Source organism: Pelobates fuscus, chromosome 1 (assembly GCF_036172605.1).
Source record: "Pelobates fuscus isolate aPelFus1 chromosome 1, aPelFus1.pri, whole genome shotgun sequence".
Lineage (NCBI taxonomy): Eukaryota > Metazoa > Chordata > Amphibia > Anura > Pelobatidae > Pelobates > Pelobates fuscus.
Window position 1 is genome coordinate 457,886,614 of NC_086317.1, and position 23,914 is coordinate 457,910,527.

Below are 23,914 nucleotides of genomic sequence, written 5' to 3' on the forward strand. Positions count from 1 at the left end.
AGTTCAATTTAGAGATTGAGATACAATTATTTAAGGTAAATTACATCTGTTTGAAAGTGAAACCAGTTTTTTTTTCATGCAGGCTCTGTCAATCATAGCCAGGGGAGGTGTGGCTAGGGCTGCATAAACAGAAACAACGTGATTTAACCCCTTAAGGACCGCTGACAGTTCAGGACCGTCAGCGGTAAAATGTGCGTTTGGACCACTGACGGTCCTGAACCGTCATAACGGTCAGGGGCTACTTACCTGATCGCCGTCGGTCCCACGGCGGCGATCAGTGCTCCTCCCGGTCCAGGGGGACTGCCTGTCTGCCCGGGCAGTCCCCCCTCGGCAGATCAGGACCCCACGGCCATGTGATCACTCGATCACATGACCGCAATAGGGGTCCATGTGTCTGCCTGCAGGGGGACTGTCTGTGCTGACAGGCAGTCTCCCTGCAAGTGTAAAATCCAAAATAAAGTGTAAAAAAAAAACAATCAGTGTAAAAAAAATAATAATATGTGTATATATATATATATACACAGGGGTGTATTTGCCGCGAGGCAAACAAGGCATTTGCCTTGGGCGGCATTTTTCAGGGGGCGGCAAAAAAAGCCGCCCCCAAATGCCCAGGGCAAATGCCTTGTTAGCCTTGCGGCTAACAAGGCATGCTGGGCGGCCGGCGGGCTGCTGGGAAGTGCGGGTAGGTGGGCGGCCGGCGAGGGAGCACTTCCTCTGAGCGGTTTGCTCAGCTCCCTCGCGCGCCGCAGAGTGAGGCTGGGAGCCGGAATATGACGTCATATTCCGGCTCCGCCTCCCAGCATCACTCTGCGGCGCGCGAGGGAGCTGAGCAGACCGCTCAGAGGAAGTGCTCCCTCGCCGGCCGCCCACCTACCCGCACTTCCCAGCAGCCACTGGACCACCAGGGAGACAGATATCCCCCCCCCCAGCTTTCCCAAAGGTAAGGAGGCTGGGGGGGTTAAATTAAAAAAAAAAAAAAATGTATTAAATATGTGAGTGATTGAGTGTGTTTGTATGTCTGTTAGTGTGTGTGTGTATGTCTGTTAGTGTGTGTGTGTGTGTGTATGTCTGTAAGTGTATGTCTGTAAGTGTGTGTATGTCTGTTAGTGGGTCTGTGTGTGTGTCTGTTAGTTTGTGTGTGTGTTTGTGTGTGTGTATGTCTGTTAGTGTGTGTATGTCTGTTAGTGTGTCTGTGTGTGTGTCTGTTAGTGTGTGTGTGTATGTCTGTATGTGTGTGTGTGTGTGTATGTCTGTATGTGTGTGTGTGTATGTCTGTATGTGTGTGTGTGTATGTCTGTATGTGTGTGGGTCTGTGTGTGTGTATGTCAGTGTGTGTGTCTGTAAGTGTGTGTCTGTTAGACTGTGTGTGTGTCTGTTAGACTGTGTGTGTGTCTGCTAGTGAGTGTGTTTCTGTTACCTAGTGTATGCGTATTTGTCAGTGAATGTGTGTGTATTTAGAAGGCGGGACGGGGGAAGGGTTCGGTGGGGGTGGCGCGGGTGGGGGGGGGAGGGTTGGGTGAGGGTGGCGTGGGTGGGAGGGGGGCGCCTGAGTTTTGTCCTGCCTAGGGCAGCACAAAACCAGGATACACCACTGTATATACACATGTATTATATCTATATATACCTATATATAATATATGTATATATATCATATATATAAATAATGTCACACTAAGTGTATTTTTATATTTATATATACGTATATTAATATAAAAATACACTTATATTTATATTACACACGAATATATACAATATATATAATAACTATATATATGGTATATATATATATATTATAAAATACAAATAATATGTTAATAAAAATAAACAAAAAATAAAAATAATTTTTAATAATTAAAAAAAAATTATATATATATATGCAATTTTATTCTAACAGTATTTTGATATTGATATATATATATTTATATCAAAATACACTTAGAATGTAATGATATATATATCTATGTATAAATAAATAAAAATAATACGAAATATACATATGTCCACATACATAATTACATAAATAATTTCATAAATATACACGTAGACGTCAAATATATAAATATGTATATATATTAAAATTCTACGTGCATATTTATGTAATATTTTTACCTAATTAAGTAATTTTAATGATTGCAATTTGAGGGACCTGCCTGCCAACCCAGGCCAAAAGTCCAGATAATTTAATTTGCTAGCACTGTGTTTAACCCTGTAACTTTCTATGACACCCTAAATCCTGTACATGGGGGTACTGTTTTACTCGGGAGACTTCGCTGAACACAAATATTAGTGTTTCAAAACAGTAAAACATATCACAGCGATGATATTGTCAGTGAAAGTGAAGTTTTTTGCATTTTTCACACACAAACAGCTCTTTCACTGAGGATATTATTGCTGTGATATATTTTACTGTTCTGATACACTAATATTTGTGTTCAGCGACGTTTACTGAGTATAACAGTACCCCACATGTAGAGGTTTTATAGTGTTTGTGAAAGTTACAGGGTCAAATATAAGGCTTGATTTTACTTTTTTTTTTTTATTGAAATTTATCAGATTGGTTAGGTTGCCTTTGAGAGCGTATGGTAGCCAAGGAATGAGAATTAGCCCCATGATGGCATACCATTTGCAAAAGAAGACAACCCAAGGTATTGCAAATGAGGTATGTTCAGCCTTTTTTAGTAGCCACTTAGTCACAAACACCATGTTAAAAAACATGTTAGGTGTGTTTCGGGGATTTATGACAGATAACGGTGTAACAATGTCACTATTGATACATTTAATATATATATATATATTGAAACCGCAATTTCCTACTTGTATTTATAGGCCTATAACTTGCAAAAAAAAGCAATAAAGCATGTAAACACTGGGTGTTTTTAAACTCGGGACAACATTTTTAATCTATTTAGCAGTTTTTTTCATTAGCTTTTGTAGATAAGTAAAAGATTTTTCAAGTAAAAGTCCAAAAACATTTTTTTTTTTTTTTTTCACCATATTTTATTATTTTTTTAAAATACAATATATGACATAATATAAATACTGGTATGTAAAGAAAGCCCTTCTTGTCGTGAAAAAAACAATATATAACTTGTATGGGAACCGTAAATGAGAGAGCGGAAAATTACAACTAAACACAAACACCACAAAAGTGTTAAAACTGCTCTGGTCCTTAACGTACAAACATCGCAAAAACAGGCCGGTCCTTAAGGGGTTAACTCCTAAATGACAGTGAAATTGCAGGGGAATGATCTATACACTAAAACTGCTTTATTTAGCTAAAGTAATTTAGGTGACTATCGTGTTCCTTTAAATAACATTCGGTTCCAGTACATTGTCAGTCCTGTCCAGCCTTTAACTTTAAAGATTTTATCTGTAAGGGAATAGAACAGGTCTTGCCCCATTGGAGAGGTGGAGATAGACTTAAAAAACTTTTTTGTTTAGTATGGATTATTCATATATTATTTTATTATAAACATGTTAAATGGTGTTCTAACGAAGTTCTCTCCCCACAGTGTCACTTTGATAATGATTTTTCTTACAATGAGGACGTTTCACAAATGAATAATGAAAGGTGTCTACAACGCATGCGCAATTATTTACGACGGATACAGGGAAGTTTCAACTATCCGTGGAACGCACGAAAATGCCTCGTGGAACGCATACGTCCCTTCCGGTGACGTGGAATGATGAATTACTGAGCGGGAAAGAACAGATTGCACAGCTGACACCTGAGAATCATTAGGAATCATTAGGAATCCGGAACTGAGCGAGAACACACCCACCACACCACCAATGATGGACGAGGGGAGTCCTATATATTGAGACTGTGGGAAGGTGGGAGCTATAGCTACTGCATATATGTTTGCATAATTCTCTTTTTAAATTGATTATGGTCCCCGAGGACGTTCTAATTTCATAGAACGAAACGTGTAGGACCAGTGGCTCTTTTATAAAAATATATATTTTTATTTTTATACCACAATTCCTGCTCTTTTTCTGGTTCCTGGGTTCCTGAGTTCGGTGGATCCAAACTCTACCCCCCTAAAGGATTAGGGGTGGCACCCTAAAGGCGTTTTGATTATGTTCACTCTGTGAGTGTTTCTAACAGCGTGTGTTTATACATGCTGTATGCATTTTTACACTATGAGTTGTTCATTTCTTTTTAGGTTCAGACAGCGTTTTCCCCTACTTGTTGTGTATATTTGCTCATCCAGGCATCCATGTGGGAAGGTTGCCAAGGGAAGCTGTCGTTATATTGTTATTATTTTAAACACGCATCTCTTGTATTTGGAGTTTTTTTGGTACCACGTTTGTAGTTACCCTATATCAGTTGCATAGTTGCCAAAATGTAAATAAAAAAATTCAGGCGCACTTTGGGGCACACAGATTTGCACAGGCAAACACAATAACACACAGGAAACATATATTTCAATCCACCTTTATGTGGCCTATAGGTTGGGTACACTGGCTGCGCCACTGTCTGATAGTTTCACCACTCAAATGCAGGAACGGTCCTGGAACATTTGCTGGTATAGGAGTCCACAAACATGGCACTGTCCTGGCAATTGAGCCAATGACTGATGTCAGAATTCATGGCCATTGACATTTTTTGTTTTTCAAAATGTCTTCATGTAATTAGTTGTTCAGCCTCTCAGTAGTATCTCATCCGTAAAAGATAAGATCAAAACTGCAACTATAAGCAGTCCACACATAACATGGTTCTAAAAAAACAAAAACACATCATTAGTCATTACCATGCCGATTGATTTGATCTAAACTGGTGATGCCACCCTTTCTAGTCCAGTCCACTAGAAGGACACTTTACAGAGTGCAGCACTGGCGTTCAGCATTTCCCGATTGAATGTCCCCATTGAGATGCATTGATTCAACCAGGGACCATATATAATGGTATATTCCAACATTATAGTGTCAGAATATATGTGTGTTTTCCTGACACCATAGTGTTCCATTTCCATTACGCAATTGCCGAGTAGCATGGGAAATTTTATGAAACATTTATCAAAGTTTCTGATAATAATCTGTGCCTTTTCTGGGATTTTATTCTAATGTGATTGATCAGTTCTGATGGTCTTTTACACTATTTATTAGTTGTGCAACTTTTCCGTATTCTTTTTTCTTTCAAACAGCTCCAAATAAAGTGAGGTAGCTCAGTTGGTAAAAAACCCTGATTGCAAAGCCTGTTCAAAAAAAATGCAAGGACACAGGTTCAACCTTCATCCTTCCAAGGTCAATAAAATGAGTACCATCAATTAGGTAATAATAACATCTATTACTATTCAGCTGCTGATTTGGTTACTAATTTTGAGAGCATGCACTGAAAAGCACTTTGAGTCCCACTCGGAGAAAGGCGCCATCTAAATCCTAGTTATTATTATATTATACTTAACTCTCGGGATGATGTTTTTATGTTGGTTTACGGTTCACGTTTAAACCATACCTAGTGCTGCGTGTTCTCCTCAACCTTACTTTTATCAGCCCATAAAACATTTTCCCAGTAGCGTTGTGGAGTGTCAATGTGGTCTTTGCCAAACTTCGAGCACGCAGCAATGATTCTTTTGAAAAGCAGACGCTGTCTTCGTGATGTCCTGCCATAGACACCATGCCTGTTCAATCCTTCGAACTCAGTAGACGGAGTAGAATATTTGACTACCTTTTTTTTAATACTTTATTTTTGTGTGCATAAGCATGTCCAGAAAAAGTAAACAATAGTATACAATCAGTATTATCAAGCTGCGTGTCCAAATAGCGACAATCACTTAGGAAATTAGAGAATTCTTTATTATAAGGCAAGAGTAATACGACGGTCAGCTTGCGAAAGTAAATTGAGTAAAGGTAGTATGCACAGAAACATGTGCCAGCCAGTACATCCCCTAAAGCTCTCGTGTGTTATGGTGATCGTTTGGGCCTTGTATATTTGACTACTTTTTATAAGTCACAGTAGCTCTAGCCCAAAACTCCAATCTCGTATCATTAATTGGACACCAGGTTTGCCAATTTTCAACTCCAATTAGCTTTTGTTGAAGTCATTGTGCTAGGGCTTCACATACTTTTTCCAACCTATGCTTTTAATATTTTGAATGATATATTCAATATGTTAAAGAAATATCAAATAATTTAATTACATCAGATTAGGTTTGTTCACATATTAGGGTTCACATACTTTTTCTTGCTACTGTGACGGTGGTCACCATCACTGGGAGCAGAAGGACACTTCACAATGGTTCCTAAATGGCTCCTATGCCAATATAGGTGCAGGGTGTTTATAATGTGTGTGTAATGCAGGGCTGACAAATTTGTTTGGAATCTAGGAGCCAGCTAAAAAAGTTAGGAGACAGTTTTTTTTTTTTTAAATTGACACTATAGCCACCAGAACAACTACAGATTAATGTAATTGTTTTGGTGCCTATAGCCTGTCCCTGTAGCCTTTTCAATGTAAACGCTGAAAAGGCAGCATTTATTTACATTGCTGCCTACTAAGACCTCTAGTGACCAGGGGCGTATTAGCCGCGAGGCAAACAAGGCATTTGCCTTGGGCGGCATTTTCCAGGGGGAGGCAAAAAAGCCGCCCCCAAATGCCCAAGGCAAATGTCTTGTTAGCCTTGCGGCTAACAAGACATGCTGGGCTGCTGCTGGGCGGGCGGTCGGGCGGCGCTGCTGGGCGGGCGGCGAGGGAGCACTTCCTCTGAGTTGTCTGCTCAGCTCCCTCGCGCGCCGCAGAGTGAGGCTGGGAGCCGGAATATGACGTCATATTCCGGCTCTGCCTCCCAGCCTCACTGTGCGGCGCGAGGGAGCTGAGCAGACAGCTCAGAGGAAGTGCTCCCTCGCCGCCCGCCCAGCAGACAGCCTAGCAGCGCCGCCCGACCGCCCAGCAGCCACTGGACCACCAGGGAAAAAAGATGACCCCCCCAGCATTCCCAAAGGTAAGGAGGCTGGGGGGGGTTAAAGTAAAAAAAAAAAAAGTGTGAGTGTGAGTGTCTGTTAGTGAGTGTGAGTGTGTGTGTGTCTGTTAGTGAGTGTGTGTGTGTCTGTTAGTGAGTGTGTGTGTGTCTGTTAGTGTGAGTGTGTGTGTCTGTTAGTGAGTGTGAGTGTGTGTGTGTCTGTTAGTGTGTGTGTTGAAAAAAGGAGATAGGGTTGCACTCAATCACATCAATTTAAACACAGGGTGCTACTGGGCAAGGGTCAGCAAAAAAAAACCCAAGAAATGTATGCATATAGAAAGAATCCCAGGCACTCACTGTGATTGTTCTTCAAGCAGGTTTATTGCAACGTTTCGACCTCAATGAGGTCTTTTTCAAGCTGAAAAAGACCTCATTGAGGTCGAAACGTTGCAATAAACCTGCTTGAAGAACAATCACAGTGAGTGCCTGGGATTCTTTCTATATGTTAGTGTGTGTGTGTCTGTTAGTGAGTGTGTGTGTGTGTGTGTGTGTCTGTTAGTGAGTGTGAGTGTGTGTGTCTGTTATTGTGTGTGTGTGTGTCTGTTAGTGTGTGTGTGTGTCTGTTAGTGAGTGTGAGTGTGTGTGTCTGTTAGTGTGTGTGTGTGTCTGTTAGTGTGGGTGTCTGTTAGTGTGTGTCTGTTAGTGTGTGTGTCTGTTAGTGTGTTTGCCTGTGAGTGTGTGTGCGTGTGTCTGACTGTGTGTGTCTGACTGTTAGTGTGTGTGTTTGCCTGTGAGTGTGTGTGTATGTTAGTGAGTGTGTGTGTCTGCTAGTTTGTGTCTGCTAGTGAGTGAGTGTGTGTCTGTTAGTGTGTGTCTGTTAGTGTGTGTCTGTTAGTGAGTGTGTTTGTCTGTTACTGAGTGTGAGTTTGTCTGTTAGTGTGTGTGTTTCTGTTAGCGAGTGTGTGTGTTTCTGTTAGCTAGTGTATGCGTATCTGTCAGTGAATGTGTGTGTGTGTATTTAGAATGCGGGGTAAAGGTTGGGTGGGGGGGGGGGCGCGGGGAGGGGGGGGGCGCCTGAGTTTTGTTCTGCCTAGGGCAGCACAAAACCAGGATACACCACTGCTAGTGACAGTTACTCAGATGGCCACTAGAGAGTCCTGTGTCAGTGCTATGCATAGAGGTGCTGAATGTTACCCATAGAGAACATGCGTAATATCCTCCCAATGCTTTCCTATGGGAAAGCATTGGCTTAGCTGAGAACATTAAGATCTCAGCTATGGAGGCGGGACAAGCCACAACGAAACCAGGCACAGCATGGGAAAAAATGTGAGTAAAAACACCAATAATGTGATCGGAGGGGGACAGGTACCTAAACAGACACACTCTCACAGACATACACATACACACGCACACACACACATTGACAGAGACCTACACACACACACATACTGTCCCTAACACTAACAAATTTATATTTTTAATTCTAATCCACCCAGCCTCTCTACCTTTGGGATAGCTGAGTGGACTTTCCCTGGGGTCCAGTGGGGCTGTAATCTTACTGGGTGCGAGGGAGCAGTGATCTTCCTGCAGCTCCTCTCTGCTCCCTCGCACTGTCTGCAGTGATGCCTGGGCTGGGATTACGTCATATTCTGGCTCCCAGCATCATTACACAGCGCGAGGGAGCAGAGAGGAGCTGCAGGAAGACTGCTCCCTTGTGCGCTGTTCCAGCCTGCTGCCTCTATGCTCTCCAAGGCGGTCGGCTCCATGCTCCATGAGTGGGCCGCCTCCATACAGCCCAGGCCAGTCGGCTACACGCTCCCTGAGTGGGCCGCCTCCATACAGCCCAGGGCGGTCGGCTACACTCTTCCTGAGTGGGCCGCCTCCAAACAGCCCAGGGCTTTCGCCTACATGCTCCCTGAGCCGGCCGCCTCCATACCTCCCAGAGTGGTCAGCTGCAAAGCTCCCTGAGCCAGCCACCTACATGCTCCCGTGGGAGGGCAGACAGATGGCTCCATTGTTTGCCCAGCCATCCACTTTAGGGAAAAGGCCTACAAATCCCAGGCCCCAGGGCAAAATTTCTAGTCGCCATGGCTACCTGGCGCCTGGAATTTGCCAAGCCCTGGTGTAATGTAATTGTTTAGTGTTGCATGTTAGTGTGCTCTCCTGTATTGCTAATGCTTGCAATCAACTAGGTGGATTTGGCTGTGGAGCCTGTACAGCGCCACCTATTGGTTGCACAGATCTAGCAACCGTTGTATGCCCTACCTGATTAGCAAGGATTGCTAATATGCATATTCAGGTAGATTTGCATATTGCTATATATGCAGACAGGAGAGATATTTTGTGCTGGTTATTGTCTTCCCCGTCCCTTTATAAATATGTTATTATGCTATTATAATTTCCTGTATATTTTGTGACATGTTTTGGTTATTTACATTTTATTATTGTCACAGCAATGTATATGTAATTATTATATGGGCTAGTCCCCAGTAAAATAATGTGTTGCATGTTAGTTCTTTTAGGAACTTGAACCCTATGTGGATTTTTAGGAATCCCAGTGACAGAGTCTTTGGACCTGTTGGCTGGCTATATGATCTCTCTAGCACTGGGATAACTCAAGGGTGCTAGGCCTGAGAGTCACAAGTGCCTTTGTAAAGGCAATAGTCATCACTGGAAGGAAAGCTGCAGAGGAATAGGCAGAAAGGACAATACCTGCCTGGAATAGAGAGCTGAAATCCTGGTAGGATGGAAGAGCTCCTGAGAGACCCCAATCAAGCTTTGGCAACTGGGGCAGAAGCATTCCCGGGTTCCTGCAGGTGGTCAGAGGTACTCTGTCAGAGTACAGGAGCTCCTTCACAGCTACTATATAAACTTTTTGTTTGGTGAGACATAATTATGAAGGAGCAAATATCTGTCAGATTATGCAAAGAAGAATATACTATTTTCAAATCATGTTTTTTTTTCCAAATCAGCTGTTTTTGCCTAAATTATACAGTGTGGTTTTAAATTTACTACAATTTGGTGTTAGGTATTTGTTTAATTTTACAGATTGGGTGAAAAAACTCTATGAATAATCACATCACATATTTACTATCCACTTCTTGTACAGCCAAGTTTATGTCATTAAGGCATCAATTATATAAAAGTGGCTTTGTCACCCTAACATACCCTTTTCCAATTGTTTCCTTTTCTCTTTCTCTTTGCGAATCTGTTTAAAAAATACAAGGACTACTTTGTCTTATGGAACTTTCTATGCTTGACAAAGGGTAAGGAAGCACCACTTCCTTTGTCAGATATAATTTTCCCAGAATACTCACATTTCCTTCGAGTCGATCCTCTCTTCGTCGTCATTAAGCATAAGCGCAGGAATTAGATCGCATTACATATTAAAGGACCACTCTAGGCACCCAGACCACTTCAGCTTAATGAAGTGGTCTGGGTGCCAGGTCCAGCTAGGGTTAACTAATTGTTTTATAAACATAGCAGTTTCAGAGAAACTGCTATGTTTATCAATTAGTTAAGCCTTCCCCCTAATTCTCTAGTGGCTGTCTCACTGACAGCCGCTAGAGGCGCTTGCGTGATTCTCACTGTGAAAATCACAGTGAGAGCACGCAAGCGTCCATAGGAAAGCATTATGAATGCTTTCCTATGTGACTGGCTGAATGCGCGCGCAGCTCTTGCCGCGCGTGCGCATTCAGCCGACGGGGAGGAACGGAGGCGGAGAGGAGGAGGAGAGCTCCCCGCCCAGCGCTGGAAAAAGGTAAGTTTTAACCCTTTTCCCCTTTCCAGAGCCGGGCGGGAGGGGGTCCCTGAGGGTGGGGGCACCCTCAGGGCACTCTAGTGCCAGGAAAACGAGTATGCTTTCCTGGCACTAGAGTGGTCCTTTAAGGGCAGGCGAGGGCAAAGACAGTAGGTTACTGCCAGCATCTTCAAGATGGTGGCACATTCCATCTCCACAAACAACTTACAAAATAAAAGTGATTTAGGGCGGCAAGAGTATTAATAAACACACTAGGCAGACACTATGGACTAGTACAGTCGAGAGGTGAGGGCATAAAAAGAATAGGGTCAGGCCATGACAGAACCACTTTAATTTGTTCATTATGGTTTTCTTTATTCACATTGTACAGCAGCACTGCAGGATATGTTGACTGTATAGGGGTTAGCAGTCAATATCAATAAACTATTCAATGTAAGAATTAGAGTTCTCCAGCCAAGATGCAAATTAACGATAATACTTTGGGAACATGGTAGTTGGTGACGTGACATACTGTTGTGAACATTTGAGTAAATTTTACTAAACTGGGAATAGTTTTGAAATTACACATTAGGCCAATATAGCCAAATTGCAATTTTATAGCTCATCTATTTTGACCTAACATTTGTGTTTCTCGTCAGTTCTCCACAATTTTTAATCTATTGATTAAACCATATTTTTCTAGATCTGTTCAAAATCTACTAATTTATTGAACATATAAATACTTAATAGGGTTATTCACTAACATGAGCATACAACGTGTATGTAAAATTTAAAGCCAGAGTTGCCCAACTGAAATGCATAGCTGGCCTAGAGATATTTTTCCAGTTTAAATTTGAAATGTACTTTTGAATTCTCATTTTGATAAATAACCCTCTGCGAGTTTACCTGAATCATTTTTTTTCCTGGCAAAACTGGAATAAAAGGACTGTGTATGTGATTTAATAATTCAATTACTGTAATTCTCTCCTAATTGCTCTACCCAGAAGCCATACTGCCCCTCTACAATCTGTGGCGAATGTTGCTGCCAGGCTGATCATTCTCTCCTGTCGCTCCTCTCACCCCTCTGTTGCTCCTCTCACCCCTCTGTCGATCCTTACACTGGTTTCCTGTCTCCTACAGGTGTCAATTTAAAATACTAACCCATACCTATAAAGCTCTAACCAACTCTAGCCCCTCTTACATTTCTTCACTGATTCATAGGTATGCCTCCTTCTCCTGCCTGCTGCTCGCTCCCTAACTGCCAATTCACGCCTGCAAGACTTCTCACGGGCAGCTCCTTTCCTTTGGAACACCCTGCCTACCCCTGTCAGACTCTCTCCTAGTCTTCAATCCTTTAAGAAGTCCCTCAAAACCCATCTTTTCAGGATTGCTTATGGTCTCCAAGAGTAACTACTATCTCTCAAACCTTCCTCTCGCTCTCTCCTAAAGTGCCACACTCCACTCTCACCTCCAGTTCTGCCACTTTCCCAACCTGTCTCTCAATACCCTTCCTATTGTGTTTTTATACCCCACCTCCTCTAGACTGTAAGCTCGTTTGAGCAGGGTTCTCAACTACCTATTGTTCCTGTTACATTTTGTTACTGTCTCATTTGGTAAATTCCCCTCTTATTGTAAAGCGCTGCGGAATAAGCTGGCGCTATAGAAATACTACTAATAATAATAAGGATATCTGTGTGTAATGTGTAAACTAGAGAAGCATTGTCACAGTAGAGGGAGACAAAGAGCTTACTTTTGAATTTGCTTAAATTTACGCCTCAAAATAGATCAGATAAATACATATTAGTGTACATCAAGTCTCGTAGAACATAATTATTTGTATACTGGCTACATATTCTCCAGTTATGAGCAATCCGTGAGAAAACACAAAAAAACAATCAAGACAAACAAAAAAGGTGAACAGAGACTGGTTCTATAGGAAGTGGGGTGAAAGAACACAAGAGGTGAAGAGCAATCAAGTAAACAGAGATTGCAACGTCCATATCTAACCAGCATAGAAGGATAATATGGGGCGATAAAGACAGTGGAAACACAAGTTGTGTGATGAGAAACCGATGCATGTTGCTGCAGGGGAAGTATTACCCAGTATGTTGAAAGTAGTTGCTTGAAGTATCCAGGTCCTTTCTTCTCTAAGGTTCCACTTAGGGAATAAAATCCTGCTTTCCCTCTTTTCCTTAATATTGTATGAATGTGCAACAAAGTTACCAGCAATGGAATGCAGTGTTTGAGAATACTGCCAGTGCCCATCAGAAGTGGAACTTGTATTTAAACACTATAGAATCAGGAACACAATGTCAGGATCGGGACAGGGATCCAACACGCAAAGTACAAACAGGACAGGGTACGTATACCGGACCTTAGAATGGCCGGACTAACGTACGGAGAGTAAAGAGAATGGTCAGAAACAAGCCGAGGTCGAGGGAACGAGAGGACAGGTGAGCGTGGAACAAGCCGGGTCAAGGATACCAGAGGAAAACAGAGTAAGTCAAACTAGCCGGGTCGGAACCAAAGGAATAACTGAAATCGCCAGAGCACTGTGTGACTAGACAGGCTAGAACCACGACAGGGCAATGAGTGAATGGGAGAAACAGGTTTAAATACCCTGGTTACAGTGAGTATGCCCGCCTCCGACGAGTCCTGAGTGGCTTCCAGTCACTTGAGTGACAGATCGGTCCGGACGGACGTCATGACGTCGGGCAGCGTGCGTGACGTCATAAAATGAGACGGATCCCTCGCGGCCGGCGTGAGAGTGTCTAGGGGAGCCACGAGGGATGGAGGAAGCCAACCTGCTGGAGGAGTAAACTACTAAGTCTCTACCTCTTTCGGAGGTAGAGGCTTCAGGTACCCTGACAGTACCCCCCCTCTCAGATACGCCCACCGGGCGGAAGGAACCGGGACGAGACGGAAAGCGTGAGTGAAACGCCCTGCGAAGGCGAGGAGCATGAACATCCTCTTGTGGTACCCAACTTCTCTCCTCAGGACCATATCCCTTCCAGTCGACCAAATATTGTACTCTCCCCCGAGAGATACGAGAATCAATGATGGAGTTAACCTCATACTCCTCCTGACCCTCCACCTGAACAGAGCGAGGAGGGGCGATCGTGGAGGAGAATCTGTTACAGACTAGGGGTTTCAACAATGAAACGTGAAAGGAGTTAGGGATGCGTAAGGCAGCTGGGAGAGCTAGACGATACGCCACTGGGTTAATTCGAGTCAAGATCCTGTAAGGACCAATATATCGAGGAGCGAATTTCATGGAAGGAACTTTAAGCCGAATATTCCTAGTGCTTAACCATACTCTATCGCCTGGAACGAAAATCGGAGCCGCCCTTCTACGTTTATCGGCGTGTTTCTTAACCAGCATAGAATTGTGTAGAAGAATTTGTCGAGTCTGATCCCACAACTTCCTCAAATTGGCAACATGTACATCAACCGACGGTATACCTTGGGAAGGAGAAACCGAGGGAAGAATAGATGGATGAAAGCCATAGTTCATGAAGAAGGGGCTTGAATGAGTAGAGTCACAAACGAGATTGTTGTGCGCAAACTCCGCCCAAGGAATCAAACCGACCCAATCGTCCTGGTGTTCGGAAACAAAACAACGTAGATATTGCTCAATCTTTTGGTTAGTACGTTCAGCAGCTCCGTTAGACTGGGGATGATAGGCAGAAGAGAAATTTAATTTAATACCTAGTTGAGAACAAAAGGATCTCCAAAAACGGGAAACAAATTGGGACCCTCTGTCAGATACGATTTGGGAAGGTATCCCATGTAAGCGAAAAATCTCCCTCGCGAATATCTCTGCCAACTCTGGGGAGGATGGAAGTTTAGGCAAGGGAATGAAGTGGGCCATCTTGGTGAATCTGTCAACCACGGTGAGGATAACAGTCTGTCTTTTAGAGATAGGTAGATCGACAATAAAGTCCATGGCCAAACAAGACCATGGTTTCTCTGGTACCTCTAAGGGATGCAGGAATCCACTTGGGAGCGTATGAGGTTGTTTGGTCTTAGTACACACTTCACACGCAGCGATGAAATCTTTAGTATCTTTACGTAAAGCAGGCCACCAGAAGTCTTTAGAAATCAAAGCATACGTCTTGCGGATACCAGGATGTCCCGCCATCTTGCTGTTATGGAAACATTGCAACAGCTCCAGTTGAAGAGTAGGAGGAACGAAATGTCGACCCTCAGGGGTCTGTTTAGGTGCTAGATGTTGCAGCTTAATGATCTCGGCCAGTAACGGGGAATGAATCCTGAGATTCGTATTAGCAACAATCTTGCATTTAGGAACTATAGAAGAAAGAATCGGTTCAGATACAGTGAAAGGTTCATATTGTCGAGACAAAGCATCGGCCTTAGAGTTCTTAGAGCCAGGTCTGTAAGTAAGCACATAATTGAAATGAGTCAGGAATAAGGACCAACGAGCTTGCCTAGAGGACAAACGCTTAGCCTCCCCAATATAGGACAAGTTCTTGTGGTCCGTCAAAATAGTAACCGGATGTAAGGTGCCCTCCAATAGATGTCTCCACTCTTTCAAGGCTTTAATGACTGCTAACAATTCCCTGTCTCCAATGTCATACCTGCTTTCAGGCCCAGAAAGTTTCTTGGAAAAAAAACCACAAGGATGTAACGGTTTATCCACCCCCAACCTTTGTGAGAGAACGGCACCTACTCCTGTCTCAGAGGCATCGACCTCAAGTAGGAACGGCAAGGACGTATCAGGATGGACTAATATTGGAGCAGAAGCAAAAAGTTCTTTGAGATTTTTGAAGGCAACGAGAGCTTCAGTAGACCAAGTCTTAGTATCAGCCTCTTGTTTGGTCATATTGGTAATAGGCGCAATAATAGAAGAGTAACCCTTAATGAAGCGCCTATAATAATTGGAGAACCCAATAAACCTCTGGATAGCCTTGAGTCCCTTAGGCAATGGCCAATCTAGAATAGACTGGAGTTTGTCGGGATCCATCTTAAAGCCTTCCCCAGAAATCACGTATCCAAGAAAATCTATCTGGGTCTGGTCAAAGCTGCATTTCTCCAATTTGCAGTATAAGCCGTGTTGTAGAAGTTTGTGTAATACCTTTCTGACTTGTCTATGGTGGGTCTCAATCTCTCTAGAGTGTATGAGAATGTCATCCAGGTATACAATAACACAATCCTGTTGAAATTCCCTAAGAACTTCGTTAATCAGATCCTGGAATACTGCCGGTGCGTTACAAAGGCCAAAAGGCATGACCGTGTACTCATAATGCCCGTAGCGGGTATTAAACGCAGTCTTCCACTCGTGACCTTGTTGAATTCTCACCAAGTTATATGCCCCTCTGAGGTCCAACTTGGTGAAAATCTTAGAACCTTTTAGCCGATCAAAGAGCTCGGTAATCAAGGGGATCGGATAGGCATTCCTAATGGTTATTTTATTCAAACCTCGGTAATCAATACATGGTCTGAGTGAGCCATCCTTCTTTTTAACAAAAAAAAATCCAGCCCCGGCGGGAGAAGAGGATCTCCTAATGAATCCTTTGTCTAAATTCTCCTGAATATACTCCTCTAAAACAGAATTCTCTTTAATGGATAGAGGATATACATTACCCCTGGGGGGCATGGTGCCGGGCAAAAGATTAATTTTACAATCAAAGGTCCTGTGTGGGGGTAGTGTATCAGCGTTCTTCTTATCGAACACTGCTTTTAAGTCTATGTACAGAGGAGGTATCTGTCTCCCTGTAGACTGGGTAGAACTATCTGGTGTGTTAATCATAGCCAATGGAGACACCCTGCGTAAACACCTCTCCTGACAACCCTGGCCCCCCTAATTCCCAATCGATAATAGGGTTATGTCTCTTTAACCATGGGTAGCCCAGGACTATGGGAACAGAAGGAGATGAAATGAGCATAAGTGATAAGTTCTCCTCGTGTAAGATACCAATAGTTAGGTTAATGGGTATAGTCTCACGAGAGATAACAGGCTCAAGTAAAGGTCTACCATCTATGGCCTCAACGACCAAGGGTGTATCCCTTAACTGGGATGGGATGGTGTGTTTAGTAGCAAAGACTTGGTCGATAAAATTCTCAGCAGCTCCGGAATCTATCAAGGCCATGGTCTTTAGCATTCCCTTCTCCCACGTTAAAGAAATTGGTAGCAGAAGCCTGTGATCTTTATAATTATGCGTAGAGGACAAAATAGAAACACCCAAGGCCTGTCCTCTAGAGAAACTTAGGTGCGGGCGTTTCCCGAGCGAGTAGGACAATTCAGACGCAAATGACCTCTGGCTCCACAATACATACATAAACCCTCCCTTCTCCTGTACTGCCTCTCCTCTTCAGAGAGGCGAGTATTGCCTATCTGCATAGGTTCAGGATACAGTGAGGTATTGGAATCAGGACTTTGAAATGTAGGGGCTAATTTAAAGGCAGGTCTGAAGTTCCTCTCTCTAGTGTTCTGTCTCTCTCTTAAACGCTCATCAATACGAGAAATGAACGAAATTAAGTCCTCTAAATTCTCAGGAAGCTCCCTAGTAGCAACCTCATCAAGGATAATATCTGATAGCCCGTTCAAAAATACATCTATATAAGCCTGCTCATTCCACTTGACTTCTGCCGCCAGAGACCTGAACTCTAGTGCATAATCCACAAGTGTTCGGTTCTCCTGTCCCAGGCGCAACAGTAATCTGGCTGCATTAACCTTTCTACCAGGAGGGTCAAAAGTTCTTCTAAATGCAGCTACAAAGGCATTATAATTATATACCAATGGGTTATCATTCTCCCATAGTGGGTTGGCCCATCTCAGAGCTTTCTCAATGAGTAGGGTGATAATAAATCCAACTTTCGCCCTATCTGTGGGATAGGAGCGAGGTTGTAGTTCGAAGTGGATACTAATCTGGTTCAAAAAACCACGACACTTCTCCGGTGAACCACCATAACGTACAGGTGGGGTAATACGGGAAGAGGCACCTACAGTGGCTACCTCTAGACCAGAACTTACAGGAGAGATGGAAGTAGTACGGATCTCCTCAGGTGGGTTATTGGCACGAGATAATAGCGCCTGTAGTGCCATCTGGTCCATTCTGTGTTCCATGGCGTCAAACCTGGAATCAGAGGGACCAACCTGACTGTTTGTACCTGCAGGATCCATTGGCCCTGTCGTAATGTCAGGATCGGGACAGGGATCCAACACGCAAAGTACAAACAGGACAGGGTACGTATACCGGACCTTAGAATGGCCGGACTAACGTACGGAGAGTAAAGAGAATGGTCAGAAACAAGCCGAGGTCGAGGGAACGAGAGGACAGGTGAGCGTGGAACAAGCCGGGTCAAGGATACCAGAGGAAAACAGAGTAAGTCAAACTAGCCGGGTCGGAACCAAAGGAATAACTGAAATCGCCAGAGCACTGTGTGACTAGACAGGCTAGAACCACAACAGGGCAATGAGTGAATGGGAGAAACAGGATTAAATACCCTGGTTACAGTGAGTATGCCCGCCTCCGACGAGTCCTGAGTGGCTTCCAGTCACTTGAGTGACAGATCGGTCCGGACTGACGTCATGACGTCGGGCAGCGTGCGTGACGTCATAAAATGAGACGGATCCCTCGCGGCCGGCGTGAGAGTGTCTAGGGGAGCCGCGAGGGATGGAGGAAGCCGACCTGCTGGAGGAGTAAACTACTAAGTCTCTACCTCTTTCGGAGGTAGAGGCTTCAGGTACCCTGACACACAACCATGTATTCCTGAAACTATAGTGCTAAACCCACAATTTAGGTGACTTGTCCCCCCCTTAGAAGGAATTAAAACTCACCTTAATTCCAGCGCTGTGCGGGTCTGCGGGCGCTAGCTCCGCCCACTTTGTGACATCATCACAATTGCTGATTTTAAGCCAGTCCAATGCTTTCCCATAGGGAAAGCATTGGATTGACTGAAATCAGCAAGGGGCGAGGCCAAACACGTTTTGGCCAATCAGCACCTCCTCATAGAGATGCATTGAATCAATGCATCTCTATGAGGAAAATTCAGCGTCCCCATGCAGAGCGTGGAGACGCTGAACGGCAGTGCTGCCTACAGTGCAGCACTGAGCCAGGAAGCACCCCAGGAGTGCCACATCTCAGGAGTGGCACTTGGTGGTGCCCCTACGGGCAATGTAAACACTGCCTTTTCAGAGAAATGCCTGAAGACAATGATTATACTCACCAGAACAAATACATTAAGCTATAGTTGTTCTGGTGACTATAGTGTCCCTTTAAAGAGTGAGAAAAAAAAGTGTTTGAATGTGACACTGTTTATATCAGGTTAACCCTTAAAATCCTGGTCCCACTTCAAAACGAATTTTTTTTTAAAAAATCTAAAACTTGCCTTCTTTCCAGCACCGAGGCCAATAATTTCTTCGGGTTTTGTTTCACAATTTAAGTTTTTCCCTCTCTTTTAGAATGTTATCACATTATATCTAAATTCTTTTGAAACGGATTTAAGAGCACTATAGCCTAGTTTCTAAACCAAGGGGTGTGCTCACCATAATGACAGGGTATGCCAAGAGCTGGCTGGCTGGCCGGCTGGCCACCTCAGGATCCCACAGGAAGCGGTCAGCCAAGGGAGAATGGAGGCAGTGAGGGAGCTGAAATGCTCATGTTTATCCAGCACTGCTGCCTCGCGCAACCTGAGGTGATACCTGGAGCCAGGTTATGACATCACTCTGGTCTCAGCATCACTAAACAGCACACAAGGGAGCTGTACTGGAAGGGCACGAAGATTACACAAGCCCCACACTGGACCCCGGGGAAAGGATCCACTGCAGCTCTCCTAAAAGTAGGGAGGCTGGGTGGATTTAAATAAAATAATTAAACAAAATAACTTGTGAGTGTGCGTGAGAGAACGTGTATGTGTGTGTCTGTAGGTGAATGCGTGTGTGTCAAATCAGAGTGTGTCAGTGAATGTGTGTCAAATCAGTGAGAATGTGTCAGTGTATTTGTGTCAGTTTCCTCTGTGTGTAAATGTATGTGTATCAGTTTCCTCTGTGCAACTGTGTGTGCCCATGTCCTCTGTGTGTGCGTCTGTCAGTAAATGTATATGTCTGTAAGTGCGTTTTTCACTGTGTGTCAAATGTGTGTGTATGATAGGGTGTCTGTCAGTGAGTGTGCCCTCTGTGTGTAAGTGTGTGTCAGTGTTCTCTCTGTATAAATGTGTGTGTTAATCTCCTCTGTGTGTAACTCGTATGTGTGTATTATATATTTTATTTTGTGAGTTTTATACTTCTGATACCGGAGAAACTGACGGAAGCCAAGCACAGAGAGATGGACACAGGTTTCTTCAGGAAGGAAGAGATTCTTTATTCGGTTCACCGATCGGGACTCAGAGGGACTAATGTCACCAAAATACAACAAGTTCTGAGCCCCGGACAATAGTGCAAATAACGTGAGAGTAATGGTGAGAGTGTCAGGGTACCTGAAGCCTCTACCTCTAAGAGAGGTAGAGACTTAGAAGTTTATCCTTCCGGACGGCATGTCTCCTCGGTTCCTCGCGGTTCACCCGGTCTTGCAAACGCCGGCCGCGAGGGAGCCACTTCCTTTTATAGCAGGAGGCTCAGAGGCCGACGTCATGACGCCAACCCGGAACACCCTGTCACTCAAATCAGTGGAGACGAATCAGGACTCGCCGGAGGCGTGCCTTCTCTCCCTAACCAGCATACTTAACAGTGGCTATCTCATTTACTCATTGCCCTGTCGTGGTTCTAGTCCGCCTAGTCACACAGTGCTTTGTTATTCTCTTGTCTTTTGGTTCCGACCCGGCTTTGATATTTACTCTCCTGTCTTTCTGTTATCCTTGACCCGGCTTGTCTCTCGCTTACCTGTCTTCTCGTTCCCTCGACCTCGGCTTGTCTCTGACCATTCTATCGTAGTTATACGTTAAGTCCGGCCATTCTAAGGACCGGTATACGTATCTGCTACTCTTTGTACTCTGCGTGTTGGATCCCTGACCCGATCCTGACAGAGAGCAAATAAAATACTAGATAACAATAAATGAGAGGCAATATTACCATATATAACTGTCTGTTGGGCTTGTCCTAAAACAATAGAATAAAGGACATAGTATAGCCTGTAAAACAGAACATATAAATAATAAATATAAAAATGCCCACTCACGTGGTGCTGAGCCGTTTAAAAGTGGCTCAGACTATCAGCGCCTTGTAAAGTTATATTGGAGACTGAAATGCCGGAAGCAGGTTTTTCAATGCATAAATTCCGTCTTGTAAAATCATCAGACTGGAAAAGCAGGTAAATGAAAAAGACTTTTATTGCTAAAAACACAGCATAAAAAACTCGTCCCCCAATTGCACTAACGCGTTTCGACCGATAATGGTCTTTTTCAAAGTGCTACATGCTTCATCAAACTTTACATTTAAATATGCTACATTTTGGCGCCAAAATTCATGTTCCGTTTCATTTCCGGTTCCGGTTTTCGGGTCTTGCTGACTTCCTGTTTCCGGTCACGTTACGTGTCAGGGTCCATTTCCGGGTCAGCGGCAAAAGGCATCCCTGCATCTTTGTTTACTTCCGGTCTCGGGCAGATGATAGAGACAGCTTTGCGCATGTCCATTAAAGGAAAATGTCAGGCTCCTTATATAGGCACATAATTCCTCCCATATTAAGCTCCACCCGCACATTCTCTTGACCAATCAATACAAATAAGAATTAACTTCCTGCTTGACCGCATGGCCTGTCCAGCACAATGGAGGAGGGGAATACTACATCCTGTATTCTTGCACATGCTCCGTACACTACTGATCGTATCTTGCCTCGTGCAACCAACTGATCGATACGTCAGCATATGCACGTACACATGCCACGTGGTAATCTCGGCCTACTAAATTTATTTTTACCGAGATTCCACCACATTCCCCCCTTTGATGCCTCTTGATATTTCACAATTACTTGAGGCATCACTTAACCTTGGTTTGCATACACCACAAGTTACCTTGAACCAGACCAGACTTATCTATGATGTGAATCTTCAACACTCATCTTCCTGCATTGGTTCTCCCTGATCTAGAGCCTTATATTTATAAATTGCCATTATCTGTGCAGCAGCCTTCCGCTCTGCTATATTTTCTATCAGGCTTTGCACAGACCTAACTACTAAGGGTATAAGACATGGCAGGAGTAGACACAACATTAAAATCAGTAGGACTCCACCTACCAATGCCTTAAGCCCTCCAAACCACTCATACCAGCTACCAAACCAACTACTTGGATTGTACCCTTTCCATACCTGAGTAGACACATGCGCTAGTTTAACCATATGGCTAGTAAGCTCAGCTATTGCTTGCCCTTCGTCATCTATTTGAAGACAGCAATTGCTCAGGTTAAACTTCCCACATACACCTCCCTCTACTGCCAATAGGTAATCCAGGGCTAATCTATTTTGGTACACTGCTGTCCTCATCCTGGTATTATGCTTCGCTAGAAGATTGAGCGCTTGTGAGGTCTCATTAGTAATAATCTCAACCACTGCCTGTAATCTTATAATACGGTTGAGCATATAAATTGGGGTTCTATAACCAAAGGTACCATCCTCTGCCCACGTGGCTGGCCCATAGTAATCTATAATACGCTGGGGAGGCCATTCATCATCTTCCCAGGCGCCTATCTCTATGGGTCCCCTTTTCTTCCTATGATTCACATCATACACTTTAACACCTAAAGTCTCACCTGTTTCGATAGGTAACAAGAAGAAGGATGGTTTGAGCATACCCAACACACATGCCCCTTCCCAGTCCTGTGGCAACTCCGAATAGGCTTTCTTACCACAGATCCAGTACAAATTTGCTGGGGCTCTCCAATTAGATGTGATGGATAGATCAAACCACACATCCTTTAAATTGGCGTATCTTGAAAACGGGTTAGATGGTTCTGAGACATTTGAAGCCGACCACCAAGTTGTATTCTTTGTATCATCATCATAAGCTTTTTGCCCTAGACAAGTTAATTCTCCTACAGAAGTATTATACATCATTCCTTTCCTCGCTATGCAAACATAACCTATGATGGAGGTCTTTAATCTCCACTCAGATTTACCTCTAACACTCATATGATAATCGCCTTGTGTAGATATTAATTGGTCAACTGCCTCAGAACCGGACATTACCTCCTTTGCTTCCCAAGGCCATTGGTCTCCCATGTTAGTACCTCCACACACATAGCAGTTGGTAACATTAAGACTACCGGCAATACTTTCAGCTAAATCAATGAACAGGTTTTTAGCATTATGGGGGATCTTATTATCTATGCTCATCTCTTCATAAAAGGAATGGTATACCTGATGAGTTTGGGAGGTTACCATATCAGCCTCTATCCCTATAAGCAATACTGTCCCAGGGTCTAAACCCGTCCCATATATTTGAAACCCAAATAAATTACCATATTTATCTAAGAACTTGTCAGGGTTATTTATAAGTATATGGATTGGATTGCATTCCATAGACTTACAGTATGGATTGGTAGGCAACTTAGTCACAATCATGTCCTTGTCTGCTGTCTGTCCCCAAGTTGCCCACCCCACACAAGACCAATATGGGCAAAAGTTATAATCTCTATTTGGGCATCTAGGACTCACATACTTATTTTTACTACTGGGACAAATATATTTATCGTTAGACCCATACGTTCTCTCCCATCTAAGATCCCCACATACATTCCACGGCTTTCTACCACTCGATATCGCTTTACACGCATCAAATAGCAGAACACCTGAAGAATATACGGATTCTAATACCGTTTTGTTAATTAGGGTCCCCTGAGGATCTCCATTTCTGAGAGTCAACCAAATTGTACGGGGTTGATACTCTGGACTGAAGCACTTAGGTTCTCCTACTCCTAAATGGCACACACTATATTCTATATTTAAGTATCTACATCTTGATACATCTCCTTTACACTCGTATTGCGAATGCCAAATTAGGGTCTGGGAAATATGATTACCTGTTCTTGTAGTCTTAATGCATACCTCACAGCTAGGAGTGTCGGTACCTCTACCTTCCTGAATATAAAAATACACATATAAAAACATTATTAGAAACACATCTTTCGTCGTCATCCTCAGTCTTCGTCCGTGCGAAGGCACCTCAGCTTCCAGGATGTAAGGGCTGCAGGGAATGGAGTTCTGCTCGTCTTCACAGGGGTCCCTTCGAGACTTTTCCTGACTTATACACTCGTTGGTGAGCGGACAGGCTTTATTATGGCCTTCTCACTCACTCACCAATCTCTGAAACAATAAAATTTGTAAT